We start from the raw sequence: 12,964 nt of genomic DNA on the forward strand, positions 1-12,964 counted from the left end.
ATAAAAGGGTGAAATTACAACAGTTCCTACAGAAATTCAGAAGATCATCAATATCTACTTCAAGAACCTATACTCATATGAGATGGAAAACACAGAGGAAATGGACAGATTATCAAAGCTGTATCAAGAAGATATAAAAATACTAAATAACCCAATATCAGTCTATGAAATTAGAGATGTAATTAAAAATCTACTAACAAATGAAGCCTAGGTCCTGATTGATTCACTGCTAAATTGTTAAGAATTTAGAGAAGATCTAAGGTCACTACTCTTCAAATTTTATAATGAAATTGAAAGGGAAGCAATACTCTCAAAGTTATTCCTCAAAGCAAGTATTACCTCAATACCAAAACCAGAGAAGAACTCAACCAAAAAAGAGAACTACTGGCCAATCTCCCTAATGAACATAGAAGCAAAACTCCCCAGTAAGATACTGGCAAAGAGAATGTGACAAATTATCAAGACGACTATAACCCATGACCAAATAGGATTCATCCCAGGGATGCAGGGATGGTTCGACATGGAAATAGTTTCTCTAGTGTGAAAAACTTAAAGTGTAAATAAGGACTAAAAGTTATAATAGATAATGTGAAAAAGGAAGAAAAGGTGCAAAGCGGAAGGGGAAATAGGAGGGGTAGGGGAAAAGAAATAAGGACATGGAATTAATATGAGAAAAAGAAAAAATGGAAACAAAGTCTTTGTAGATAGGGAGGGGTGGAGTGGTTGAAGGGAGGGTAGGGGAATGGGGAAAAATAAGAACCAAGATGGATTATGCAAAGATGCAAATTTCCAATGATGAATGTCATTATATTGTATACATTAAATGTACCAATATAATTAATAAAAAATAAATGTGATACACTATATCAACAGAGTCAAAGACAAAAGTCACATTATCATCTCAATGGTCAGAGAAAAAGCATGTGACAAAGTCCAACATTCATTCATGGTAAAAACCGTACAGAAAATTGGAATACATGGTCTTTATCTCAATCTAATAAAGACCATCTATGACAACATCTACCAAGTGCCAACATCATACTAAATGAGCAAAAACTGAAAGCTTTCACTCAAAAACAGGAACAAGACAAGAACGTCAACTGTACCCCTTCTATACAATATAGTTCTGGAAACAATAGCCAGAACAATTAGATAAGAGAAAGAAATAGAAGGAATAAAAATAGAAAAGGAAGAAGTTAAATTATCATTGTTTGCAAATGACATGATACTCTACATAGAAGATCCCAAAACTCCACAAAAAATTCTAGATATTCTAACCAAATTCAGTAGCATAGCTGGATACAAAGTCAACACTCAATAATCAATAGCATTCCTTTACACAAAACACAAAACTCTTTGAGAGAGAAATTAGGAAAATCATACCTTTCACAATAGCAGCCAAAAAAATGAAATACCTAGGATACAATGTAACAAAGTAAAAACCTTTATAGTGAAAATTATAGTGCTCTGAAAAAGGTTGAAGAGGATATCAGACAATAGAAAGATATCCCTTGCTTGTGAGTAAGAAGAACCAACGTAGTAAAAATGGCCATACCCTCAAAATTGTTATACAGATTTAATCACTCCCAATCAAAATACCAATAGCATACTCACAGAACTAGAGAAAACATTCTTAAAATTCATTTGGAACTAGGAGAGTCCCAAATTAGCAAAAACAATTCTGGGCCACAAACACAAGGCAGGGGGCATCAAATTCTCTGATGTAAAATTATACTACAGAGCTACTATGATACAACAGCATATTACTGGCAAAAAAATAGGTCCAAGGATCAGTGGAACAGATTAGAAGATGCACAAGCAACTCTAAAAACATTTAGACACCTAATCTTTGACAAAGGGGCCAAACCTTTCATTGGTGGAAAGAGATCCTCTTTAATAAATGGTCCTGAAAAAATTAGCTTTCCATATGCCAAAGATTAAAATTAAAACCATATTTCTCACCATGCACTAACCTAAAATCAAAATGAATCATATATCTAAAGATCAAAACAGAACCATTCAATCTGCTGGAAAATAGAATAGGTAGACCTCTTGAAAACATAGATCTAGGCAAAGATATTATAAACAAAACCCTGATTGCACAGGAGATATTACAAGGAATTAACAACTGGAAACTCATTCTATTAAAAAGCTTTTGCACAGCAAAAGAAATCATCAACAGAATGAAGAGACAAGCCACAGAGTGGGAACGGATTTTTGACAGCTGTTCCTCAGACAAAGGACAAATATCTAGAATATATATATATATATATATATATATATATATATATATATATATATACTAAAAAACAGAATCAGACCTCCTCAAGTTTAAAGACCCAATTCAAAAATGGGGATCTGAAATGAATAGACACTTCTCAGATGAAGGAATACAGATAGCATATAAATATATGAAAAATGTTCAACATCCCTAGCCATTTGAGAAGTCTTTCCCTTTTCTTTGTTCCTAGCTATCCTATGGGTCCAGTCATTTAGTTCTCAGAAATGAGACAGAATCTCTCATGAAGAACACCCTGAGAAGCCAGAAGGTCAAGCAGCCAGGAACACATTACAATTCATTCCTCTGACGATGAGAGAAATCACAGGTTGAATTGAACTTCTCAGTGCTGAGGTAGGCTAGTTTGCATAGTGGCTGTTCCAGGTAAAGTGAAATTGGCGTTTTTACATGTGTGGATAAAACTATTCTGTTTATTGTCCCCTGAAAGTTTCTGTGTAGCAGGATTCTGAATTTCTCTTCAGGGTATTTTGATACCAATATTGTTGTTATATCACTATTTCTGTTCAGAAACAAGAACAAGAGATTCTTCAAGAACCAGAGATTCTTGACTTCATTTCCTTTTTATTAGTACATGTTTATAGTGCATAATGTTTACATTCCTCGTGGGGAAATGATACATGTACATAATAGATTTTGATTTCTTTATTTTCATCCTCTTTCCCTTCCCTCTCTCACCCTCCACCCATCTCTTGATCTCCTTCCTTTTCTTTTTTGCATGTTTGCAATACATAGTGTTTACATTCCATGTGTGGAGTTGGTACATGACCATAACACAATTCAATTGTCTTTTCATCCCCTTTTTCTCCCTTCCCTCTATCTTTCTATCCCATTCCCTTTTGAGAAGGCTCTATCTCTCTACTTCCTAATATGTATATTTTATTTTGCTCTTTATTTATACTTTGGTTTTCTCATAGAAAATATGCAATATTTAAGCTTATGTGTCTGGTGTATTTCGCTTAACATTAGGGTCTCTATGTCCATGCATCTCAAGCTGAATTCTGACCTGGTATCCTATTCTCTCTCTCTCAAGTATTTTTGTTAATTTGTGTGTGTGTGATGTGAGGATGATAATGATGAATCTTTTGCTTCTGTATGTATGAAAACATCTTCATTTTATGATATTTGAAAGTTGTTCTATTTGCTATATACTGAAATTTTAGGTAAACATGATTTATCTTTAAAAAAGTTTTTGCTAGTCTAAAGATGGCAGCCTCCGTAGCGAGGGGTGCCCTGGCACTGCGTACGAATTTTACTTGGCAGGTTGCTTTTTCCAGAATATTCCGTGGACTGCAACAGCCATGAGCTGAGAAAACACTTTGTTCAGTTTGGCCATATATGAAAGTGCATTATTCCTTTTGATAAAGAGACTGGCTTTCACAAAGGTATGTGATGGATTTACTTTTCTTCAGAAGAAGCACTTTAGAATGCAGTGCAACATGAAAATCACGTAATTGATGGAGTAAAGGTCCACATTCAAGTTCAAAAACCAAAAATTTTGCAAGGGGATCAAACATCTGATGAAGAGAAAGATTTCTGAGATGATTAAACCCATTAAATAAACACAAAACAGAAAAAAAAAGGTTTTGCTTCATTCCCTTCTGATTTGTATTGTTTCCAAATTTCCTTTTCGGACATATGTATGTTTCCTTTTCTAACATACATCCTATGTATGATATGTATTTTCCTTCCGTAGATAGCTTGGATTTTCTTTCATTGTCAGTTTCAAGAAACTCGATTATGAAGTGTACTGATAAAATTTTCCTCTATTTTCTTTTTCTTAAGATTTGCCACATTGTTCACAATTTGAATTTTCAAATATATTTTCTTAAATCTGTCTATATTCATGTTTTGAAATTCAAATATATTATTCTGTTTATAATTGACCTCCTCTCTGTTATACTCTTCTTTTTCCTTTCTATGGTTCATGTTTGATAGTTTTAAGTGCTTGGTCTTCAAGTTCACTATTTTTTTCTGTGATATCTACTCAGAGTACAATCTCTTCTAGACTATCTTGGGCTCATAGCTTTAACTTCTCCAGAAGCTTTGAATCCTTTTTCCATATCTCAATTTAAGCATTCAATATTGTTTCTTGAGAACTTTTAATAATGTTTTTAGAAAAAATTCTTTAACAGTATATTTCTAGTAATTTTTTAATACCCTGTGCATGCCGATTCTGCATTTTTTCTTATTGATATTTATTCTCATTGTGGATTATAATTTTCAGCTTTTGCTTGCCCAATATTTTAAGTTTGGTGACAAAAAAATAGAATTTCCTTATTGAATGTTAGCTTTTGAGCTTTGTTCTGAGGAGTGCTTAGGTTATTTAGAAAATGTTATCTATCAATCTTGCTAGGTTAGAAACAAGAAACATGTGGTCTGGAAGTAAATTTCCTTACTAGTGAGATAAAATCTTTTTGAGTACTGTTCCTAATTCCCCATTAGTTCCAAGATTTTCTACTTCAGCTACTGGGAATTGCAACTATTCCTGGCCCTCTGTGAGGTGTATAAATATTCCTTTAAATCATCCTCTTTTTTTGTATATTCTTTTGAACTAAAATTTTCAATCCATATGTAGCTGAAAACTTTTAAGGTACCTCTTCAGGTGTCTTTGTGAACTCTTTCTCTTTCCAGGTCCTGCCTTCAGTATCTTGCCTCTCTGATCTCCCTGGACTTCCCCATTTATCTGCTGCACTCTGAGTCAATCAGACTCTGACTGGCTTCTGCCTTTACAGGAACTCTTTTTCTATGAATTTAGCAAAGGAAATCACAGGTTTTGTTCAATTTATTTCTATCCTCTTGGGAATTAATGTCTTCATCACTTGATTGATAAAGTATCGAGAATTATTTGAGTTTTTAATCGTTTCAAGTGAAAATGCACATTCAGTTCTCGTTACTCCTACTTGGTCAGAAAACAAAGTCCGTATTTTATGTTTGAGAAAAATGCATTGGTAAAAATAAAATGAACCGTAAATACATAAATACCTTCATGAGTATTTGAAATTTAAAGGAACATTTATCCCTCTCCCAATCATTCTCAGGAAGTGCTATGAGAAATGATGCAATCTCTTTTTGGTACCAGGGATGGAACTTGGGACCTTGCGCTTGCAAGGCAGGCACTGGAACCACTGAGCTAAATCCCAGCCCCTAAAATGATGCAACCTTAATGCAAAGAGAATTCCTTGTCATCATCTCAGGTGTTATTAGGAAGGTTATTGACAAATGTAGACTCACTGCAAGAACGCATTGTGAAGCATGGAGAATAGTGGACAGAGGATATCTCTTCAGGAACTAGAATTCAGAGACAAATCAAGAAACATTCAAAATGTCTACCCAGGAGGATTTTAGAGTAACTACCATGCATCTATGCATCTTCATGTCTTTGTGAGATGAAGTATTTACTGAGATTATTATTATTATTATTATTATGTTTGGTACCAGGGATCGAACTCGGGTCCTTATCTTGCAAGGCAGGTGGCGGAACCACTGAGCTAAATCCCCGGCCTACTGAGATTATTTTAACCCTGTTCTACTATTATATGATTAGAAAACCAGCTATTTTTCTTTTATTAAAACATTTAGTAGTTCTCTCCAAAATGAATCAAGTACAGATACACTGTAGAGCCCTACCATGAATCACCTAAAGATCCTAAACATTTTTCAGAACACGAATGGATGACTGAGTTGTCTTCTCTGGGAGGAGTCAAGGATCTTGTTTATATTTTATATAGAAAGGAGAAAAACCAAAATTGATGACCACAATGGCCTTCTGAGGCAAATAGAGTGATGAGCAATAGTAATATACTTGCTTCATAGAATTCCCCAACCCCCTACTGTTAAGATGTTATTTGACCAATGCTATGTCTGTATACATGCAAGGAATATGTGTCAAAGTGTGGGTGAAGTAGTAAAAAGCCAAGTTGCTATTCTCTGTACTTGCCTTTTAGAGAGTCACACAATTAAGATAGTGCAGCCAGAGGGATGTATTCCATCACCATGGGTTTTTTTATTGACTCTGTAGAGCAAAGTTCTCACTTGCATTTGATATGCAGCATGTGGAGGAATTAAACTTTGTTGTGTTAAGCCACTGAGATTTAGATTTTTTAAACTGTAGCAAAACATAATTGACTCTGAGAAATAATAATATAATAATGTATTATATAAATATATAATTATATTTATTAATTTAAATAGTTTCTTTACCCAGGAAAAGACAGAAAACCAGAAGCACAAATATTAAATCCTGTAGCTCCATATCTGGCATCTGGAGCACATGGTTGCAAGAACTGAGTTCCTGAAGGCTTGGGCAGCTTGACCCCAGTGGCTTTGTTGGTTGCAGGCCCCATTCCATGTTCCTAGGCAGGATTCACTCTTGGTTGCATATTTTCTCAGCAAATGTCCTATGTTCCTGGCATCTAGATATTTATTGTACTTTTTACTTCACTCTCACAGCTTCATGAAATATCCTTTCAGGGGCTCCTAATCTGGCTTCCCTGGCCTTTCTTTGAAATTTGAGTGGAAGAGTCCTTGACCCCAACGTTTATACCTTGTGCATGTGGGTAAAACTGACATCACCTGGATGATACCAAAGCCTGTTGCCAGCAATAGCAGTAGCCAGGCCTCCTTGGACCCTGACTGGAGAATCTCTACTCAGAGATGATGCCTGAGAATACTAGAGAAGCAATACACTTAGAGGACATTTTTGGACATAGTTTCCAGGGGAGTCATTTATCAAGTGAAAGATTCACACTGTTTTACACTTGAGCCTGTGATAACTTCTTGCTGATTTCTGAGATGCCCTCAAATTGTCTTTCTTGTCTCTGTAAAAGCAGTGTATTAATCTCACCAGCCATCACAGCTCCTTTTGCCCCAGCTCTACAGGGCCCTTTTGGGCCAAAATTTAAGTTTTGCAAACTTTCATGCTCTGGTTTTTGTTGATTCCACATGGCCTCTAATACAATCACCAGTAGAGTCCTTGTACTTAACTCATATATCCTGAGCCTGGCCTTTTATGTCCAAATCCCCATCACTATTCTGGTCCTCTGAGCTCTGACAAGAATTGCTCAACAGGCTCTTTTTACAGCATTCTAAAGCTTTTATACTCTCAAATTTTTCTAAGCTCTTCTCACAAACCAGTTCCAAGGGGTTCTCAGCCACAGAAAAACATATAGTCATAGCAATGATCCTTCTTCTCTAGTACCAGTTTCCTGTCTTAGATTTTACACTGCTGGGATAAATTACTTGACATACATAATTTAAAGGTGGAGAGGTTTATTTGGCTCACAGTTTCAGTGGATTCATCCTATGGTCAGTTGATTTCAAGGCAAGAACATCATGGTAGAATGGTATGCCACAAAAATGCTTTTGAGTTCATGGCAACTAGAAGGCAGAGGAGAGAACATCACCAGAAAGAAAGAGGTGAGGGGCCAGATATAATCCCCAAGGTCATGCCTCCATCACCTTCAAAGACACAAGGAGTCTGCCTCACTGATCCCTTCACCAGCTATCAAACCATTCAAGTTAACAATCTACCTCAACATCACAAGTGGACTCCCCATGTCTTTGCAGAGTATTCTAATATTCACACTCATGTCTTGAACACATCCTCCACCTGGGTCTCACCTCTCAGAAATTCTAGTATTTCCCATAATTACAATATGATTGCTCATTCATGCAGTCACTTTTCAGCAAACTCTTCCCCATAACATAGAGATTGAGATTTGTGTTATATACATGTACTGAACCCTTAAGGTGAATACGATCATTATGTACTGCTAACATTTACTAATAAAAGTAAAAAAAAAGTTCAAAAGACCATTCTAAAAAACATCTCTTCTGAATGCCTGTGATATTCAATTTAAGAAATATTATGTGTAAATCAGTCGCACTGTAGGCATAAGCACAGTTACTTTTTTATGTATATAGAGAGTAATGGAGGGGTTGAAGAGAGGGCAGGGGAATGGGAAAAAATAAGAATCAAGATGTATCAAGTACAGGTACAAATTCCCAATGATGAATGTGAACATAAGGTATACCTAAAATATACCAATAAACTCAATAGAAAGTAGTGTTTACCTTTGAAGATCCATTTTGTAAAGAGTCCTTCATGGAAAAGGGAAAGAATGAGGAAGAAGAACTAGTATGTACATAGTGAAAATCTCAGTTGCAGTTGCATGTGGGTGTGTGCTTGACCACTTCTCATGAACTATGTTAAAGAATTTGTCACTTCTGATTGTTTAGAAAAAGCTGTGAAACACATCATTTTATGTACAGAGAATAAAATTTCTCAGACATAATAAAGTCCAAATCCATCAGTGTAATTTTTTCAAACTGCTCCATATTTTCCTGTTTTTCAAGACAACCACACTCCAATGAAATATGGCATTATGCACTAAAGTTTTAGTTCTTTCCTTTCTGCTCCTGCAGTTTTATATTTGGGCCACTTGAGTGCCCAGGAGAAATATGATTCCCTTTAGTATGTCATATTTCTCTTGTTAGAAAGTCCTGCCTCTATGTCCAAGGCCGCATGGAAGGATTTACTCAAATCCTTAGCCAAAGGTTAATACTATTCCAAATATTTGTTAGAAGGAATGAAAGAGAATTGTTTTTTTTACTTGTAAGAAAAAATAAATTCTTTTGTAAGAATTCAATTGTAATCAGTATTCAGGAAGATGAATGTGACTTAAAAAGACAGGTGCTATTTTTTTCTAAGCAAATTTGAAGTCATTGGAGAACAGTCAGAAGACAGATAATGGACAAATGGAATAGAAGAAAATGGTGGACATTGGAGATAGTTACTTGGGGGCTATTAGGGTTACCTCTGTTTTTTTTAAATGGGTCTTTTTGAAGGTAATGACTACACATTAGTGATGATAATAATCTCCATGGTCATAATCTTGTAAGAAAATGAAAAATGCAGGTAGTCAAGACTGAGCTGGGGAGTTGCATCAGAGTAAGTTTCTGACCTCAAATTAGGAGGTGAATAAAGTTGCTACTCAGAAGTTGATTGAAATGCTGGGTACATGGGACATTCATCAGAAAAAAGAGAAAGAAAGTTACGTGTGTTTATCAGTTCCTTCTTTTTACTGCTATGCTCATGCCTTCCCAGGGTTGATCATGAAGATCTGTAGTCTATCAAAACTTGAACCTCTGGAAATTAAATGAGGTGTCAGGTTAATCTTACTCCAAAATTCTAATTAGGAATCTCCCCCATGAAAAAACATTTAAAGTATTTCCAGTGTGATTTCAAAATGCCCTATTTCTCTTATTTGCAATTTAAAACTCTTAAATGTATTTTCTCACTCAATAGAATGCTCCAGCTAAAAATGTGATGAGGTCTATCAAATGTGTCACTTTAAGAAAGTAAGACAGTCAATTCTGAGTATTCCAATGAATAGTGCAATTAATATGAATCTTCTCTTTGGATTGATTAGAGGGACAATAAAACTGATTATGTCCCAATAGACAATGTGGATGACTTCTAATTTCTCCTCCTTATGGTAAATAGCAGAGACCTAACATAATTCTCCAGCCGCTTCCATACATGTGCTCATTCAGGAAAACAGTGACCATATGCAGCTACATGTAATCTATAAACATATTAGAGTGCTTTCAATTGTTAGCTCATGCCCATCCTAAAGAGAAAGCTTTTGTTTTCTTCATTTTTCTCTGGATTTGGAAATATTGTCTTGGAGGTTGTTGTCATTTCTATCTTTTCCACATATGTAATGAATTGGAATTCTTTTCTGTATTATGATTTTAATAAAAAACACTGTTAAAGAGTACTTAATTTAGATGAACCATGGTACAGGGCAAGAGGAATTAAAATATTCTATAAATTATTGAAATTAGCCTTTGGTGAACATAACTTATTAAATTCTTTTCCTGCCTGGAAGTCTCCATATGCTGTGTAGTCACTCCTTTTCCAATCTTACTTAGTCTTCAAGGTTTACTTGTAAGGTTACTTTCTCCATAAATTTTCCTAAACATAGTCCCTACTTTCTTTAAACTCAAGTGAAATTTTGTGTTTTCCCAAGCTAATGAATAACATGTTATAAAATATTAATTTTTCTAGATACTCTATCTCTTCATTTGAAAAATTATTATCGCTTCTGATGGCATTTGTAAACATTCATATAAAATTAATGGTATTATTATTTTATTTTTGAATGGAGTTTTTATATGCCCTTACTATTTTAATCCTTGAAACAATTCTATGTGTAAATATTATGTTGAAGACTATTATCATAGTGCCCTAATTTATTTTGATGTTTTAGTACAAAATAGTCACAGCTTTATTTTTGTTCCAAAATATATTAGATTTGTGTCTTTAGGCAATTTGTTTAATTTATCTGAGCTTTATTTTTTCATTGGCAGAGTATACTTATATTTATATCATATAATTTATATAGATTTATTTACATTAGTTATCATTGCTTTAAGAATTGAATGTTATACATGAACTAGCATATAAAATGCCTATGAGAGGTCTTGATAGAAACATAAAAGAACCTACATGGAACCATTGGAAACATTTTTCTCTATACACATTAAAAGCCCAAGAACTTTCATGGCAATTGGAAAGATGTACCTTACAAGTACTTGTACTTGATTATTATGAGATGGTACACAATTACTAGGTTGTACACAATCCAGAATCTTGCAGACTTGTACACTTTCTCTTTATGGGGAAGACAAAATTCCGTAATCTTAGACACCAGCAGGTACGAAACACAGAACACAAAACACAAAACATTCAAGAAGATTCACAAGAGTTCATGAGCAGAATGGATCCAAATATTATATAAATATGCATCTGTAGTAGTTAGGATAGAGTGATAACTTGATTGTTTTAAATAATGAAAGAAATATTAGAGTTAAATAAATTATCAGTTAAAAACACTCACTTAATATGTTCACTAATGTAACAGATACCTTTAGGCAAAAGTAGTCACAGCAGATACAGTGATCTTTCCAGATTCTTCTTGCTACCAATGAGAAAGATATTTCACTAACAAAGCTGACTGGTAATCAGGTAGTCTGTCTCTCACTGTGCACATTTTAATCTCTTTAATCATGTTTGTTGCAAGAAGAGCAACATGTCAAAGAACAGAGTCTGAGCTTCCAATTGAACGCCATAGGTATGACTGATGAGCAATGCTTGGCATTGTTAGATTATTAAACTCATTAAACTCATTTGCAGGAAGGAAAAATGCTGTAGCACTTAGAGTAATAAAAACATCTGCTACTGGCAGTTCAACAGAGTGAAAAAGAAGATAGATTTCACAGAGTGTGGCTTATTTTGGTAAGCAGGAGGGCTCAAGTGATTCTGATTGAGATGGACATACATATCAACTTGATCTATATGGGGTTTTACTGCAAAAATATTTTGTTTGATGGCTTTGTGATTCTGCTGGCGTTAAATGATGAGACCAGCAGCTATGAAGAAGAGCAAAAGCTAATGTCAACGTAGTTAGAGGATTATTGCAAAATGGAGACATCTAAGGGAAACTAAAATTATTGCAAACAATATTTTGAAGTCAAAACAAGCCAGCATATATAGTTAGGAACATATAAGCATGTTGGGAAGAAAAGTGATACATTTTCCCATAAATGTCCTCATATTAATGAAGACCTAGAATTTCAGAAATAGGAATAGGGAAAAATCAAGGGATATTTGATCCAGATAGAATTTGGCTCTTGGATCTTCTAGTATTACCTTGGCTCCTGGATCTTCTGCTGGTATTACTTTGGGAATCATGGTTTGGGAAATATAGCCCTTATACTTTTAATCATCTTTTATAAAATTATCACAAGATTACTGATTTTATGGCCTTGTTAAGAAGGAGAGGTACCTTGTGTGGCTAGCACAGTGTCTGCTATATCAGTTTTCATTTGTAATTTTATTTTTACTTTAATTGAAAAGTCCAATGTGAGTTCATGTCAACTTTATGGTTCACTATACTAAGCAAATAGTATCTTAATGATGCCTTGAGAATCAGGATCAGTAGAGAAGATTTCCTAACATACTGGATAATAATCTCCATTTGCAATGGAGATGCATGCCTAACCTTATTTAGCTGTATGAATCTTGATTGCATCCCATTTTTGGTTGAGTTCAGTATTCTTCTCTGTCCCCTAGAAAACAAAACCTGTTCAAACATTCACTTGTAGTTAAATAATATGATTTTATTGTCAGAAATTTGGGGTAGCATTAAGAGGAAACTGGTGCATCTACATAATTACTATTGGAAATTATTATTTAAAATGAAGTATTCTAAGGTAAAAATGATTTTTGTAAGTGTCCTTCAGCTTAAATTTAACACCTCCACAAAACAAATCAACCCATTTAATTATCTTGGAGTACTTTTGATGACTAGTTTATTTTAAAAGATTGAACCTAAAAAGTTCAATCTTCATTGAAAGTTCTCTAGGTACTTTATTCAAAGTAGCTATTTAGTAGCACTTCTACATTTTTCAAGTTAACATTATTGCCATCTTACCTTAAGCAAAGAAATCATGAAGCCTCAATTGCTCATTTTTCATTTTGTGAGTAAGAACTTATAATTCCTGCTTCAGCAAGTATTGACCCTGTTCACCATCACTAATGTGACAAGTCCTGGAGGTGAGGATGAGTTGCAAGGATACTGAGTCTTTGTTAGTATTTTT

This window comes from Heterocephalus glaber, unplaced genomic scaffold (assembly GCF_053883595.1).
Source record: "Heterocephalus glaber isolate CG9 unplaced genomic scaffold, H.glaber_assembly_v1.0 deba00001472, whole genome shotgun sequence".
In the NCBI taxonomy this organism is placed as follows: domain Eukaryota; kingdom Metazoa; phylum Chordata; class Mammalia; order Rodentia; family Bathyergidae; genus Heterocephalus; species Heterocephalus glaber.